The 15778-nt window shown below is 40.3% G+C and overlaps 1 long non-coding RNA gene across 2 annotated transcripts; it reads left to right on the forward strand.

Moving 5' to 3' along the window:
• The first annotated feature begins 6070 nt into the window (after window positions 1-6070).
• On the forward strand, window positions 6071-9195 carry LOC129413569 (uncharacterized). 2 transcript variants are annotated; one of them, XR_012369453.1, is made up of 5 exons: window positions 6071-6545; window positions 6984-7050; window positions 7908-8174; window positions 8628-8747; window positions 8890-9195. It is a non-coding gene; the product is annotated as an uncharacterized lncRNA (long non-coding RNA). The 2 variants fall into 2 exon arrangements; XR_012369452.1 differs by lacking the exon at window positions 6071-6545 and having other exon boundaries at window positions 6791-7050.
• Window positions 9196-15778: the final 6583 nt, after the last annotated feature.

The raw sequence follows: 15778 nt of genomic DNA on the forward strand, positions 1-15778 counted from the left end.
AACATCATGGTGGGGTACATTGAACCGCTGGTTCAGTTTACCCCACAGCATTTGGTTCACTTTGCCCCACGGCCACCATTTTGGGAAAAACTGCCTAGTTTAGTAATTCAGGCTAATCTTTAGCTAAATCATTGACCTGGTTTTATACATTAGCCTATCACCAATATGTATGGTATAAATATTTAGACCTGGATAAATTTGCTTTAACATAACAGCCATTATACTTGACATGTATAAATTTAACTTTGATGGGATAAAAACTGTTTTTTGTAAAAAAAATCATACTTATCTCTTTAACTTGTGCTTCTCTTTACCATAGTCAAATAGAAATGATGGTTGCTACCTGGATTTCTGGTCAGACGGCTACAAATCTATATGGTAGCCTAGATACAGGGGGTGGGTCAACTTACCCACTGGCTCACTTTGCCCCACTCTCCCCTAAATATATCCCCTATATTTTATTCCATTGGGATTGAAAAACAATTTATTGTACCAATGCAAATATATAAATCACAGCTGATTCCCACCTAGGAAACACACTCAAGTTCTTTCAATTGCATGACTAGTATACAATAGTGTAAAGGAGGGCCTCTTTAGGTCGATCTTGGGTGGAAAAGGAACAATATGAGCAACAAAAAAAAAAGATATATATCTGCACAAGTCAACGGAAGACCACCAGGACAGTTTTCCTCAAGTCCCACCTGGATGCAATAGATGGTGCATTCCCAGACATTACACCTGAACACTGTCAGGGATGGATAAGACATGGCAAAAGATTCTTAGTAGATATCAGGTGTGATGTGAATGAGAACATATGGCCAAATAGAAACGCAATAAATTAGATTATGAGATTACTTTATTTTACACTGGCTTTTTCTGTTTTTTTTTTTTTTTTTTTACTGTAAAAGGAAGTAATATTGAATATGTTTGTTATTTTGCAGTAATGTCCTGTTGTAAATACTGCAAAGTCTTTACTGCAACAATTCTACTTTTTTTCATAAACCGTACTCTAAGATGAATGATTCATTTTTGTCTTGAATTGCTGCAGCAAAACAAACATAATGAATGCATTTACTAAACCCAACTAAACAAAAATATAACCAAGTTTCAAAAGAAACTGCAGTGCAAAACGTCTCGGTTACGGATGTAACCCTCGTTCCCTGAAGGAGGGAACGGAGACGTCACGTCGTGACCGATGAATTGGGAACTCGCTTAGAGAGACCAATCTGCTTCGTATACTACTAAAGTGCCAATGAACTTGGCATTGAGATATTTGCATAATGCTGGCGCCGCCCCGCCAGGTGCCTTTATAAGCAGCAGGTGCAAATATGGAAATTAGCTTCTTTTCGCTGAGAAAGCCAGGAGAATGTGACCGGTCGATAAACAGCAGGGAGCAGCCCTGTGGCGACGGGACGTGACGTCTCCGTTCCCTCCTTCAGGGAACGAGGGTTACATCCGTAACCGAGACGTTCCCTTTCAGTCGGTCACTACGACGTCAGGATATAGTTGAGGAATAAAAGACAGCCGTGGCTGTGTAAGCAAAGCAGTGCTCTGCTGAGGGAAATGTGGGCTGGTAGGATTAACCCCACGGAATGATACTCACAAAGGAACCCAGTGGGACACGGTGGAGCCCGAGCCAAACACGTAGGTCCGCGAGGATACAGCTAGTGAAAGGCTGACAGCCAATGCTCCGCAACAAAGGCCGCCAAGGCAGCGGAGGAAGAGCAATTCAAACCATTACGCATTTTTGCTCTGATGGCCTTCCATACTGAAACTCAATTTGGAGCACCAGTCGGAGGCTGCAAGCCGACCTGCGAGTCTACTCTCCATGCTCTCCCTGGTGAGGAAAAAAACACGAGAGGATACAGGCTCGATACGAACACTGTAAAACCTAATGAACGTGTTAGGTGTCGCCCAACCAGCAGCTCTGCAGATGTCTGTAGCGAGGAACCACGAGCGATAGCCCAAAATGAGGCAACACTCCGTGTGGAGTGCGCTCTCAAATTAAAGGGGCAAGAAATACCCTGCAGATTATAAGCAAGGGCGATAGTAACAACTATCCAAAGAGACATCCTCTGCTTAGTGACAGCTTTCCCTCTCTGCTGACCACCGTAACAAACAAAGAGCTGGTCTGAGGTCCTGAGGCTTGCGTGCGAGCCACGTAGAGTTGCAGTGCGCGTACGGGGCACAACAAAGCCATGGTGGGTCTGCCTCCTCCGGGGGCAGCGCTTGCAAGCTCACCACCTGATCTCTGAAGGGAGTGGTGGGAACTTTGGGCACGTAGCCTGGTCTTGGTCTCAGTGAGACAACAGGACCAAACTAAAGGCACGAATCGTCAACAGAGAATACATGTAAATCCCCTACTCTCTTCACGGAGGCCAATGCTAGCAGGGTCAGAGTTTTCATTGATAAAAACTTCAGACTCGCAGACTGCAAAGGCTCAAATGGGGTACCTGAAGGCTTCAGCACCATGGACAGGTCTCAGGAGGAAATAGGGAGGGCGCGAGGGGTGGCCAAATCAAGCTGGCCAACTGATCTGCCGTTGATAAGTGAGTGATGAGCAGAAATAGCGGCGATATCAACTTTAATGGCGGAGGGACAGCCTACCATCTGACCTATGTTGAAGATATAAAAGCACAATGTTAATGGGCATTCTCTGGGGTCCTCACGTTGCAAAGAGCACCAGGTGACGAAAAAGGTTTCATTAAGCGCGTAAGCCCGTCTTGTGGACGGTGCCCGAACCGCGTCGATGGTGTTAGATACCTTGCGATAAATCACCTAAACCTTGCGCGCGCTCAACGACCATACATGGAGATCCCACAGGTCGGGGCGCGAGTGCCAAATGTGCCCCTTTCTTGAGAAAGAAAGTCCTTCCTCAGGGGAATCTGCCAGGGAGGGCTGTCGCGAGGAGCATTAACTATGAAAACCAATTCCTGGTCGTCCAGTACGGATGATTAATAAAAGGCTCTCCTCGTCCTGCCTGACTTTGCACAGTGTCTGTGCAATTAAGCTCACTGGAAGGAATGCGTATTTGCGCATCCCCCGCGGCCAGCTGTGTGCCAACGCATCCACGCCAAGGCTGCCCTCGGTTAGTGAATAAAATAAGCGACAGTGGGTATCGTCCGGCGACGCAAACAGATCTATCTACGCACAACCGAACTTCTTCCAAATTAGCTGGACCGTCTGGGGGTGGAGTCGACATTCGCCGGGGCGCGCAGCTCGGGAAAGCGCGTCTGCCACTGTATTGAGCGAACCCAGGATGTAAATGGCACGAAGGGACCTCAGATGCTTCTCTGACTCCAAAGGAGGAGATGACGAGCGAGATGCAACAGGTGACGAGAGCGCAAAACCGCCTTAACGGTAAATAACGCAACAGTCGCAATGTGTCAGTGTCGACTAATACATCCTTCCCTCGCATCTCCATAGCGGAGCGTACAAGTCCCAGATATACAGCGCACCGCTCGCGGCAGTTGGGGTGCTATGCACACCCCTGAGACTGCAAGCCCGTCATATGTGGCTGATCATCCCGTGCTGAGGGCATCGCATGCTACAGAATGCCAGGAGACCCTCCAGAGGCATATCTTGCTATCAGAAATGCTGGGTCTACTACGGGGTAAAATTGAAATGACACGCAGGTGTAATGTTTACACGGTGTATGCCGGTGCACCACGCTCTCCTCGAGACTCGATCGTAAAGCCAACGCTGAAACGGTCTCATATGAAGCAGCTCGAGCAGTACGTGTCACAGCCGCAGCTGCTGCCATATGTCCAGGAGCTTCTGAAATTGTTTCAGAGGGACCGCGTACTTCCCTCGAATTAAACCGAGGCAAGTCAGAACTGACTGGTTGCGTGTCTTGTAAAACATACCAATTAGTCGATCGAGTCTATTTCCATACTGAGAAAAGGATCCTCTGCACGGGGCAAAGTACTCTTTCCCAGTTGACCTGACGACTTAAACGAGCGAGATGCCGAAGCATTAATTCTCTGTGTTCGCGCACGTCTGCCAAGAACGGGCTATTATAAGTCGACGTAAATATAAGCAGAATGCGAACAACGCTCTCTCTCAGAGATTTTAATGCCGTGACTAGCACTTTCAGGGAGACACGGGGAGAGAGAGACAGCTCGAAATGGTGTACTTAGTATTAATATGCCCACCCCACGACGCAGAGCAAAAAAAAAGGTTTAAGGCGAGGGGATGGACACATGAAGTACACGTCTTACAGGTCTAAGGCTGCAAACCGATCTGAATATTGAAATACGAGCCTCAGCGTTATCCTCCTAAAGGATCACCTTTGTAGAGCCGGTGCGTAAATCAAATCGATCGTAACCCGCCGCGTATTTTGGGTACTATGAGATAAAAGGCTGGAAAAACCCTATCATCATCTCGGTAAGAGGGACCGGCTCGATACATCCTTTGCCAGCAGGACATTGACTTTTGCACACAGTACATGTGCATCAGACGCTTTCACTATAGTGAAACGAAAGCCCGAGAATTTTGGGGTGTGCCGGTAATTGTATTTCATAACCGAGGCGGATCGTGCGTAAAACCCAACGAAACGGGCTGGGAACTGAAGCCAAGCACCCAGGTACCGTACGAGGAGAATTAACGACACTACCGAAGTACCCGCGGTGGGGCAGCGAAGCGAGACAGGTGGGACTGCCGGTGCGTCTGCTGTGACAGCATAAACATCTACAGTATGTGTGTGTGACACTGACCTGAGCCCGCTGAGGGTGACGGTCGTCTGGTCTCCTCTGCGGAGAGCGCAGACTCCGATGAGGGTGCTGGTGGTCCGGTCTCCTTAGTGGAGAGCTCGGACTCCTCAGGACACCCGCTGGCGATAGAGGAGAGGTAGGGTGAGCTGGTGTGTGCCTGCTCACGGCTCTCTCGATCCTCCGTAGACCTGGAGAGGGAAGAGGAATGCACTCTTATGTGTAGTCCACTGTGGTGGACATCGCACGACTGAAGGTCGCGGCCTCCCTCGTAAATCCTTGGTAAACCTGCAGCAACGTTATTGCGTGCAGGGCTGAAGCTGCCCCTCCGCATGCCTGATGGGCAGCGCCCGTAACCGGACGACTGTCTACAAACACAGGAGGGAAGGGTTGGGTGGTCCCTCCAGGAACGCAGCTGCAGAAGGGACGGGACCAGAAGGAGGTCCAATGGATTCGGCAGAAATCGTAGAACACGACTCTGCAGTCTCCACCGGAGCCTCAACCGGCTGAGGAAGAGAAGGCCGGTAGGTGGAGGACGCATCCTCCGTCCTACTCAGCGTAGTGATGCGAAGAGCGTCCTGCGAGCGCTTGACAGCCGCACCATGGCGGCGTCAGCACTGCAAAGGCGCGGACAGCATTCCCGTAGAAACGTCAGTCGTCTCCGCAATCCAAGAGGTTATGCTCTCACAGAGAGAACAAAAACTCTCCACGAACGCAGCCTCGGAGTGCTTGATGCCTAAGCACGAAGACAGCGCTCGTGACCGTCACTGGAACCCTTATACCTCTTGCATCCAAGATCGCACGGACGAAAAGCAATCCTAAAAAGGACGCTGATCTCCGAATATACGAGAGAGTGGCTGTCTTTAAAAAGACACAGAGCTCTCACGTATCACTCTATTAGGGAAATCACTCTTTAGGTGCTCAGCTGATGATGCGCACAGGGAGAGGCAACGCACACAATAAACTCAAAACACAAAATATGCAGAGCAGTGGAATACTGCGAGGGTCCGGTGTGTTAGTACTGCTTGTCAATCAACTTCAGCAACCGTTCCCAGGAGAGCAAGTAGCTTCTCAGTAGCAGATAATGCCGGCTTTCAAAGCGAAAAAGCTAATTTCCATATTTGCACCTGCTGCTTATAAAGGCACCTGGCGGGGCGGCGCCAGCATTATGCAAATATCTCAATGCCAAGTTCATTGGCGTTTTAATAGTATACGAAGCAGATTGGTCTCTCTAAGCGAGTTCCCAATTTGTCGGTCACGACGTGACGTCGTAGTGACCGACTGAAAGGGAACTCAACATTCACTAACATCTGCTGTGGTGAACAAAACTGTAATAATAATAATAGTGTCAGCAATGAAGATGTTAGAAATTCTTTGTTGTTAAATTTGCATTGAAGATACAGTAACGGTGAAGATAACATTATTTATATTGGGTTTTTCAAAGCTTGTTTAAGAAACATTTTAGTTGAAAACGCGTGCTGTATTATTGCCTTTGTAAACTTGTATGCATTCATGTGGTTCATTGGGGTGTGTTTCACTTGTTACCCATAACTTGTGAAACTTTGCAACTTTTAAAATGTTATTCTGTGTTTTAGGCTGTGTCAAAGAAAAGTTTAGAGCAAGATGAAGCATCTTTTTAATTCTCTTTTGCTTATCAGTTGGTTAGCCTTAAGTGAGTTTATATATATTTTTAGTATTATTGTGTTTTTACGTAAATTGATATTGAAACATTTTTGTGTCAATCTAGAAATGTATTGCACTAATTTGTTACTGATTTTTTTTCTCTTTTGTCTAGCGAAAATTCTGGAAACAGGAATTAAAACTGGGAATGCATATGTGGGTTTTCAAACAACTTTTAGTTTAGTTTTTATTTTATTTTTTGTGTAATGTGTGAACTTTTAGTGTAAGCTTTTATTTATTATTACATTTAAGCTTCTGTGTAGTACACTGTACTCTTTGACAAAAGGGTGCACGCTAAAAATGATTGACTTTACTTAAAAAATGTAGGAAACCTGTTGCCTTAAAAAAAATTAGGTAAGCAATTCCATACTGTTACATACTGAAATTGCTACTTCATTTTTTTTTTTAAGGTAATGGGTTTCCTCATTTTTTGTATACCTTAATGATGAATATTAGTACCTCAAAGATACATACAAAGGTGCATATTCATAAATGGTACATATTATGTAAAGGGTAAAATTCCATTGATGGCTTTTGTACTTTTTCCTGTCTGTGTAACCTGTTATTATATTTGCATGTCATTTCATTGGACAGGAGATCGATCGCTTCTTTGGTGGTTATGATGATGATGATGATGATTTTTTGCAAGACCCCAGAAGAAGTAGGCATTTAAATTTGTTTTGTCTTTCCTTATTGAAAGGTCCTTAATAAAAAAGATTAATCTTACAGTTACAAAAAAGTAAGTTGTGACAGTAGTTAGTTTTTTTAGTTTTCATTAGCCTATTGGTAATCTACAAAGAATTAAACATCATCAGCTCTCTGACACACAATGATTGATTATTAAAGAGCACCTATTGTCCGATTCACGATTTTGCATTTCCTTTTTATATTAGTAGGCTACATGTTAACGATATGCAAAAGGTACAAACCCCAAAGTAACAATGGCCTGAATTATAAATCTCTTTTCTTTGACTACAACAAACACACGGATTGTAGGCAACAGTTTACTTCCTGGGATTGTAGTAAAGACCGACATTATAATAATTCCTCACGTTTCAGCCTGTAAATTAATTCCTGCTAGCAACCGAATCTTTCAAACATGGTAAGGAGCGTCACATTTCCGGCTGATGTCAGAGGTATTCAGACCAATCACAATGTACATATTAGCTGGCCAATCAGGGACACAGACCTTTTCAAATCCGTATGTTTCAGGAAGAGAGTGAATTCTGGAGCTACAAAAATGTACGGTATGAGGAAAATAATTTGTTTTAACTATAAACCACGCAAACACATTGTATTATACTAAATACACAAAATAACGCTGTTTTTAGCAATGAAATAGGTGCTCTTTAAAATTTTATCTGCTCTCTTTTATTTTGTAATTCAGTGAATTCAGGATTGAGACTGCGGTTTAGACTGAATAAGAGATTTGATAAAGATGCCCAATATTAAAGGCACAACTTATACTGCAGAAATGTGTCAAATATTTCACCAGCTTGTTGGTTTGTTGTGTTTCAGTGAATCCCCAAATTACAGTGTACCAGCAGGTGGAGGACAGAAGAAGTGTAATAGTGATTTGTAGGCCTAACAAAATGATAAAATGGAAATCTTGTACGTTGACCGTGGAGGATGCACTTGACTACACTAAGGAGGAAATCCAATCCTCACGTACTGATATGTGTGTATTTAAAGTCACTGTGAGCCCACCTGCCTCCTTTACCTGCATGCTTCGTACTCAGCGCATTGAGACTTACTATTATGATGGATCTGGAAACCTGGACTCAGGTAATCTGGCAATCTTTAATTTACAGTGGCACATTTGTCTGGTGCTTTTCATTGTTTAAACAGGCCCAGTGATCGCCCAAGAAAATCTGTTTTAAAGGGACACAAGGCAGCATTTTTATGTTAATAAATCATCTTCGTAAGTCGGTATATGGTTAAATGACTCATTACATGACGAATGAAGACTCTCTCGCCCGCCCCTACTGTCTGTAGGAAGAATACCCCACTTGCAAGTTCGCTGTATCCGACCCGGTGTCCTTCAGTCTCGTAAAGTCTCAGATATTGAAAGCATTTACTCCCAGACGCTATGGGGAGCTAGTAGAGAAATACTACTCAGACTTGCCTTGTGTCCCTTTAAAGGCGCCAAACAGTCGTGTCAAATGATGTAAGCAAATTCAGCTTTAGGCTTTAAGGATAACTAAGCAATGTGTCTGTTATTGCTTTTGCGTCCTTTAGATTGTAATGAAGATGGATCTGTCATCGGTGGCTTTCTCTCCATTGGCATTTGTCTTATAATCATAACTGCTGGGGTTATAGTGAGCAATATTAGGTACCACTCTTAGTCATCCAGTTAAAGTGAGTATTTTCATTCATTTCTTACAGCATTACAGTCAGATCACAATTTTAGCAATCTCAAACTTTGTTTCTGATGAGTTTTGATTTGCGCTCGGGATAAGATGTTGACCCAGGTCTTTTCCATCTCATTTTTTTGCTTTAGGCTCAATGTTCCCACAGTAAACTTACACAAGACCCAACATCACAGTTATCATCAATGGATGCATGAATCATCTTCTGGCTTTCTGAAGAAAGAAAAATAGATATAAATAAAAAAGGAAGACAGATTGGCGTGTTTTAACTCTTCTACAAGTTCTTCATTCACAACTGTTAATAAAGATGACTCTCTACTAAAACCCTTTTTTTCTTTTGCTCATTTTATTGCTTTAAAGGAGCATTTCACCCATAAAAACATTAATCATTATTGAAAGTGTGTTATATTTGTAGTTGATATGTAAGATACATTTCGAATTTGGTGCCTATTTGACCAAGAAAAGGGGTGTTTGTAGTCTCACTCCCTCAACAAAGATTTAGCACTTCCTTCTTTCAATGATGCAATATGATGATTTTTACATCATTGAAAGAAGGAAGTGCAACGCTGAAATCTGTATTTCTCCTGTCTCATGGCAACTGAGGAAATAATGCACGACCATTCAAAAACATGACTGGGTCTCTAACTATACAAAGATTAATGCAAATGGGTGAAGTGTCCCTTTAACAATTTGCTACGTGCCATATGTCCTTGTTTTTTTTTAAAGTCTGTTCGTCATGTGGTCGATGTGTTGCGGTCTTTTTAAAACTGTGTCACTCTGTGGTTGTGAAACTTTCAGATGCAAAGACGTCATGCACTTTACTCTATATAAACTGCCTAGGAATATGCATCTATAAATGTTAGATCCTATAGGTTTCCTTTGCATGTTTATTTCTGCAGAAGTTTGGCTTTTTATTTATAATGCTTTAACAATTTTAATGCTCTAATCACTTTTCTGAGTTCAGACTAATGGTTGGGTACATTTAGCACATCGCAGATAAACATTCAGTTATTAAAAATATGCTGTAAGTAATAACACAAATTACATTGAACTTAAATGCATAATAATACTTGATGGATATTTTAGCGACAAATTAGATAGATACTGTTACTATAGACTTAATGACTCTCATTCCTACTGTACTATTATTGACTGTTTTTGTCTCCTGATTCATACATTCAATTTGAATTATCTTTAAATAATTAATGAGATAGTTCACCCAAAAAAATTTTGTTTTTGTTTTAAACCTGTCTGAGTTTTTTTATTGTGTTAAACACAAAAAGAAAATATTTTGATAAATAATTAGCAAAGTTGATGGTACCCATTGACTTCCATAGTAGAAAAACAAATACTGTGGAGGTAAATGTGTGCTTATCATCAGTGGCGGCCGGTGGCTTCTTTTTTCGAGGGCGCTCGATGCGAAGTTAGTCACAACATGTATGTAGCCCGTGTGTTGTTTCTTTTTTTTAAATATGTGTTCTGCGCTTTGCGAGATTGTGTGTGCATCGCGTGTCATGCCAAGGTGGGTGCCTGCTGCAGACGTGTCTAGAGTGTTTATGATAAAAGAGACGCTCGCGTTTGCCAGATACTCATATAATCTCATGCGTAATCAGAGTTTACTGTTAAGGGAGTGTCTTGCGTGTATTTTGTGAACGTGAGCGTCTCTTTTATCATAAACAGTTTTGGCGCGTGTGCAGCGGGCACTTGTTTTGACAAAACACGTGATGCGCATGGTTTACATGACGCAACAAACACATATTTTGAAAACGCAAGCAACACACATGACACACTTATTTTGAATTAGCGCTCCCCTCGGATGAGCAGTCATGAGCCGCCACTGCTTATCATCATTTATCAAAATATCTTCTTTTGTGTGATGTTTTAATTTTTGGGAGAACCATCCCTTTCAGTTTGATTCTCCCTTCTGTTATTTATTATTTGCTTAGTTAGTTTACTTTATTAACAGTTGTAACTCAACTGCATAGAGTTTCTTTTCTGTATAATGTGTATTATTTCTGTAATAAAAAATACATTTTGCATCTGTCCTATGATTTGGTCACCTCTGTTGTAAAACTGCATACAAATCTCTAAAGCATTCGTATAAAAAGCATGTGATCTGCACACTGTAAAAACGTTGCTGCTTTAAATTTTTTGTTAAATCAACTCAGATTTACAAGTCATGTAAACTAATTATTATTTATCTTGACAAGAGAGGAGTTATAAAATTAAGTTGACTTTTTCAACTATATTTTATAAGTTATAACAACTCACCTGTAGTTATAACATAGTCAAGATAAATCATAGAAAGTTGAAATGACTTGTAAATCTGAGTTGATTCAACAAAAAATTTTGTCCAGTCTTGAAGAGGATCTCCTGGGGTCCACACTATCTGGGACAAAAGGTGAGCTTTAGAAACCAGCTTCAATGTTGTTGTTTGAATTTAATGAATTTTTATATTATAATATAAATGGGGTCAATGTGTAACAGCTTATAATAAGTGTGCAAACAGGATTGGTAAGATGCTAATGTCGCACTTGCACTTAACCAAAATTACCTATGGTTTTACTACAGTTATAACCAAAAAACATGGTTTACTATGTTTACTAACATGTTTCTGTAATTGCTTGTACTTTTAAGATCCTCATGAGGAGGGAATATCTTTAGTCTACATTGGCTTGGCCTCCTTCATTGGTGTTTGTCTCATCATCATGACTGCTATAGTGATAGTGACCACCATTAAGAGGAAAAATAAAGGTCAGTAAGGTCACCAATCAATCATTCATCTACAATGTATTCATTAAGTATTTATTCTGATGTATTACAGTTAAAGAGTTGGATTCCTCATGCTTAACATTAGCAAAGGTTCATAAAAGCTGTTGGACATGTGATGTGAAGTATTTCTGGGCCAAACACAATCCTCCTCTTTCATACAAGTTTTAGAAAGTTTTTCCGACTTCTGAATCTGCTGCGTAACAGAGCTGCGATAACTATTGTGAAAAAATTGAAGTATAACAAAATAGAAAATTTGAAGGGGGTCTTTCTAAATGCACTGTATAATAGCATTAATATTATGAAGGGTCTGATGACAACCGTCAGATCATAACAAGTTTCTGTCAGTCTCTTTGTTTAGGATGATTTTGATGTTACACCAGGCCTTTAAGGGTAGTAAGGGTTATTGAACACAACAGATTAACTATAACTCATTTTACAAAACACAGAAGCCTCATCCAACATCACCATTACCAACAATGACTATGAGGATGCATAAATAATCTTCGGACTTCCGGAAGAAAGAAGAACAGAAACAAAAGAGCTTCAAGATAAACATGTCTTACACTGAAAAAAATGATTCATTGAATTTACTTAATTTTTTAATGGTAAGTGGTTGCAATCAATTTATTTAAGCTACATTTTATCAAAAAAGATTAGTAAAGTAAAATAAAATATAAAAGTTTTGTTTAGATGTAGCTTAAAAAAATTGATTAAATTCGATGAATAATTTTTTTTCAGTGTATAGTTTATCAGTATATTAACTAAATAATAAAAATAGCCCACTTTCACAGAAAAGGCTTGTCACATTTTCATGTTTTTATTTCAAATAAAAAATATATAAGTGCCATTGTTTTGCTTCAAGATGCTTTTTTCTGATGAAAATAAGAAGTTAATTCCCACACTGAAATTGATTTAATGTACGCTTGTACGCAGTCTAATATGTTTGCCATTTAGTTTACATCAAATCAATGTCATAGTTTAGACGTCAAATTGATGTCATGTTGTGTTTTATTTACAACCCCAAAACAGAAGAAGTTGGGACACTGTAGAAATTGTGAGTAAAAAAGGAATGGAATAATTTACAAATCTCATAAACTTATTTTTTATTCATAGTAGAATATAGATAATATATCAAATGTTGAAAGTAAGACATTTTGAAATGTCATGCCAAATATTGCCTCATTTTGGATTTCATGAGAGCTACACATTCCAAAAAAAGTTGGGACAGGTAGCAATAAGAGGCCAGAAAATTTTAATGTACATATAAGGAACAGTTGAAAGACCAATTTGCAACTTATTAGGTCAATTGGCAACATGATTGGGTATAAAAAGAGCCTCTCAGAGTGGCAGTGTCTCTCAGAGGTCAAGATGGGCAGAGAATCACCAATTCCCCCAATGCTGCGGCGAAAAATTGTTTTCTGAGTTTCTCAGAGAAAAATTGCAAAGAGATTGAAGTTATCGTCATCTACAGTGCATAATACCATTCAAAGATTTAGAGAATCTGGAACAATCTCTGTGCGTAAGGGTCAAGACCGGAAAACCATACCGGATGCTCGTGATCTTCGGGCTCTTAGACAGCACTGCATCACATACAGGAATGCTACTGTAATGGAAATCACAACATGGGCTCTGGAATACTTCCAGAAAACATTGTCAGTGTGTGAACACAATCCACCGTGTCATTCGCTGTTGCCAGCTAAAACTCTGTAGGTCAAAAAAGAAGCCATATCTAAACATGATCCAGAAGCGCAGGCGTTTTCCCTGTGCAAGGCTCATTTAAAATGGACTTTGGCAAAGTGAAAAACTGTTCTGTGGTCCAACGAATCAAAATTTGAAGTTCTTTTTGAGTTCTCCATTTCATCTGGACTAAAGAGGACAATGACAACCCAAGTTGTTATTAGTGCTCAGTTCAGAAGCCTGCATCTCTGATGGTTTGGGGTTGCATGAGTGCTTGTGGCATGGACAGCTTACACATCTGGAAAGGCACCATCAATGCTGAAAGGTTTATCCAAGTTCTAGATACATATGATCCCATTCAGACGTCGTCTCTTTCAGGGAAGACCTTGCATTTTCCAACATGACAATGCCAGACCACATACTGCATCAATTACAACATCAAGACTGCGTAGAAGAGGGATCTGAGTACTGAAATGGCCAGCCTGCAGTCCAGATCTTTCACCCATAGAAAACATTTGGTGCATCATAAAGAGGAAGATGCGACAAAGAAGACCTAAGACAGACAATTTTGATTATGCACGGCTTTACCGTGGTACAAAAACATCGCTCTGCCGGTACCCCATGTAGGCTACTTTGGGTGTTTGTGACAGCTATTGATCTGCGTTAACAATCAGAATAGGTGCATTTCTTTTTGAAATAACTTTTTTACATTTTTGTAGCCTACACTCTACGAAAGTATGTTTTATTTTTACACATTTTTTGTTTGTTATGCTTTTAACACATTACCTATGTGTCATTTTGTGTTTATTTTGTATTAAAATAAAATACAAATTGTGTTAAAGGGGCAATAAGTAGGATTTACCCCATCTAGTGGTGAAATTGTATTTTGCATTCAAACGAACAGTGCTCTCTAGCGCCTAACCCTAACCCAGACATTGATTTTGATTAATAAAACCCTTTAAATCCTACTTACAGTCCCTTTAAAAGTTACACAAAATAAATTGTTTTTTAAACTAACACTGTGTTGCTTTTAACACATCCGATCTAAGAGTGTATTATTTTTTTCAAGTTTGCTTAAATAAAATTATATTAGGCTACTTTGTTTTTGTGTTGTTATCTTGGAGGTTGAAAGAACATCCGTGTGTGGATGTCAAATGGACATCAGGTGTCAGCATTTTAAGCTGTTTTTGATGATGTCAGTGTTTGATGTCAATTTCAAGTCTTTTCAACATCAACATTCCCACTTTGAAAACAAATCGTTGATTTGTCAATGTTAATCCCATTCAATCAATATCATGTTTGCACCCTCCATTATTAAGTACCTCACACTTTGTTTTCCGTGTCAGTTTCACGTATTGGTTACTCAATAGTTTTTTCCTATTTTCTTACCATTTTTGAATGGGTTTGGGGATAGAATGACTTCCCTAACATCAGACGACAATTGTTTAAAAATCCGGAAAAAAATAGTATAAACCAATAGTTAAAGTGACATCCTAACCCAAACCCCAAATCTACGCGAAAATAGTATTTCTGTTTCTGGGTGCTGTGCAGCATGTTCATTTACTTTTATTTTGTATTTAAACTGTGATTTGGACGCTGTGCGCATCAAAAATAGACGCGTATCTTAAAGAGCCGCGTTTGGGAAGTCCGCAGCTGTATTAAGCAGCATTGACTAAAGTGACCGCAATCAGGTCCGGTAGTGCCGCACAAGCATAATTCTGCGAATGAGAGCACTAAGTAAAAGCAACAAGAACATTTCTATCTGCTTGAACCTCAGAAGTGAAAAGACTTTTAGAAAGCTTGTCAGTAAAATCCATATCAACAACAGCAATGACAAGGTAAGCTAATGTTGCTATGGTTACAGTCCATATACATAATAGATTGCTAGGCTATTCCTATGCTGTGCTATCTACAGTTTTATTACAAACAGCAACCTAAACTACAACGTAACATTAATGTAGACTTAAACATGATTATCTAAATATAATTTAGTACATTTAAACATCACTATTTAAAGTTTCTACCAGCCTTTGTATGGTAGCCTATATGCATTGTTTGGCAAAAAGCAGTGTTCCTCTGTTTGTCTGTGTTTTATTAAAGGTGACATAGAATGATTGAACAGAGTATTTATCCTTGTTCTGTGATGTGACATGTAGACAAAAAAAATTTTGTTTGTGTCTGTAATGCCTTAGAAGCTTCCTACAACCTCTCTCAAATAGCTTTATTAGGGTGGGGGATTTTAAACAAGTGGTTTTGCACCTATTTGGCTCCCCCTACTGGCTTAACTTGCAATCTCATTACTGATTGGCTGACTTTGCTGCCACTCAAAAATGTAGCCAATTATTTTAAAGTGGAGGGGCAGTTAGATGCCTGTGATGTCATAAGCATCAGTTTTTCAGATTGGGCTGTTTTCTGGCTGACATTTTTAAAAGAGGAATTTCTATGAGACTGAGATGTCTAGCACTTTTTGTATGTTCATGAATGCGGGTAGACTACCATTATTCAACAAAGACAAGTTAAAAATGTTTTTTCATTCTCTGTCCCCTTTAAGCAATTATATGTTAGCCTACA

Source organism: Misgurnus anguillicaudatus, chromosome 5 (assembly GCF_027580225.2).
Source record: "Misgurnus anguillicaudatus chromosome 5, ASM2758022v2, whole genome shotgun sequence".
NCBI lineage: Eukaryota > Metazoa > Chordata > Actinopteri > Cypriniformes > Cobitidae > Misgurnus > Misgurnus anguillicaudatus.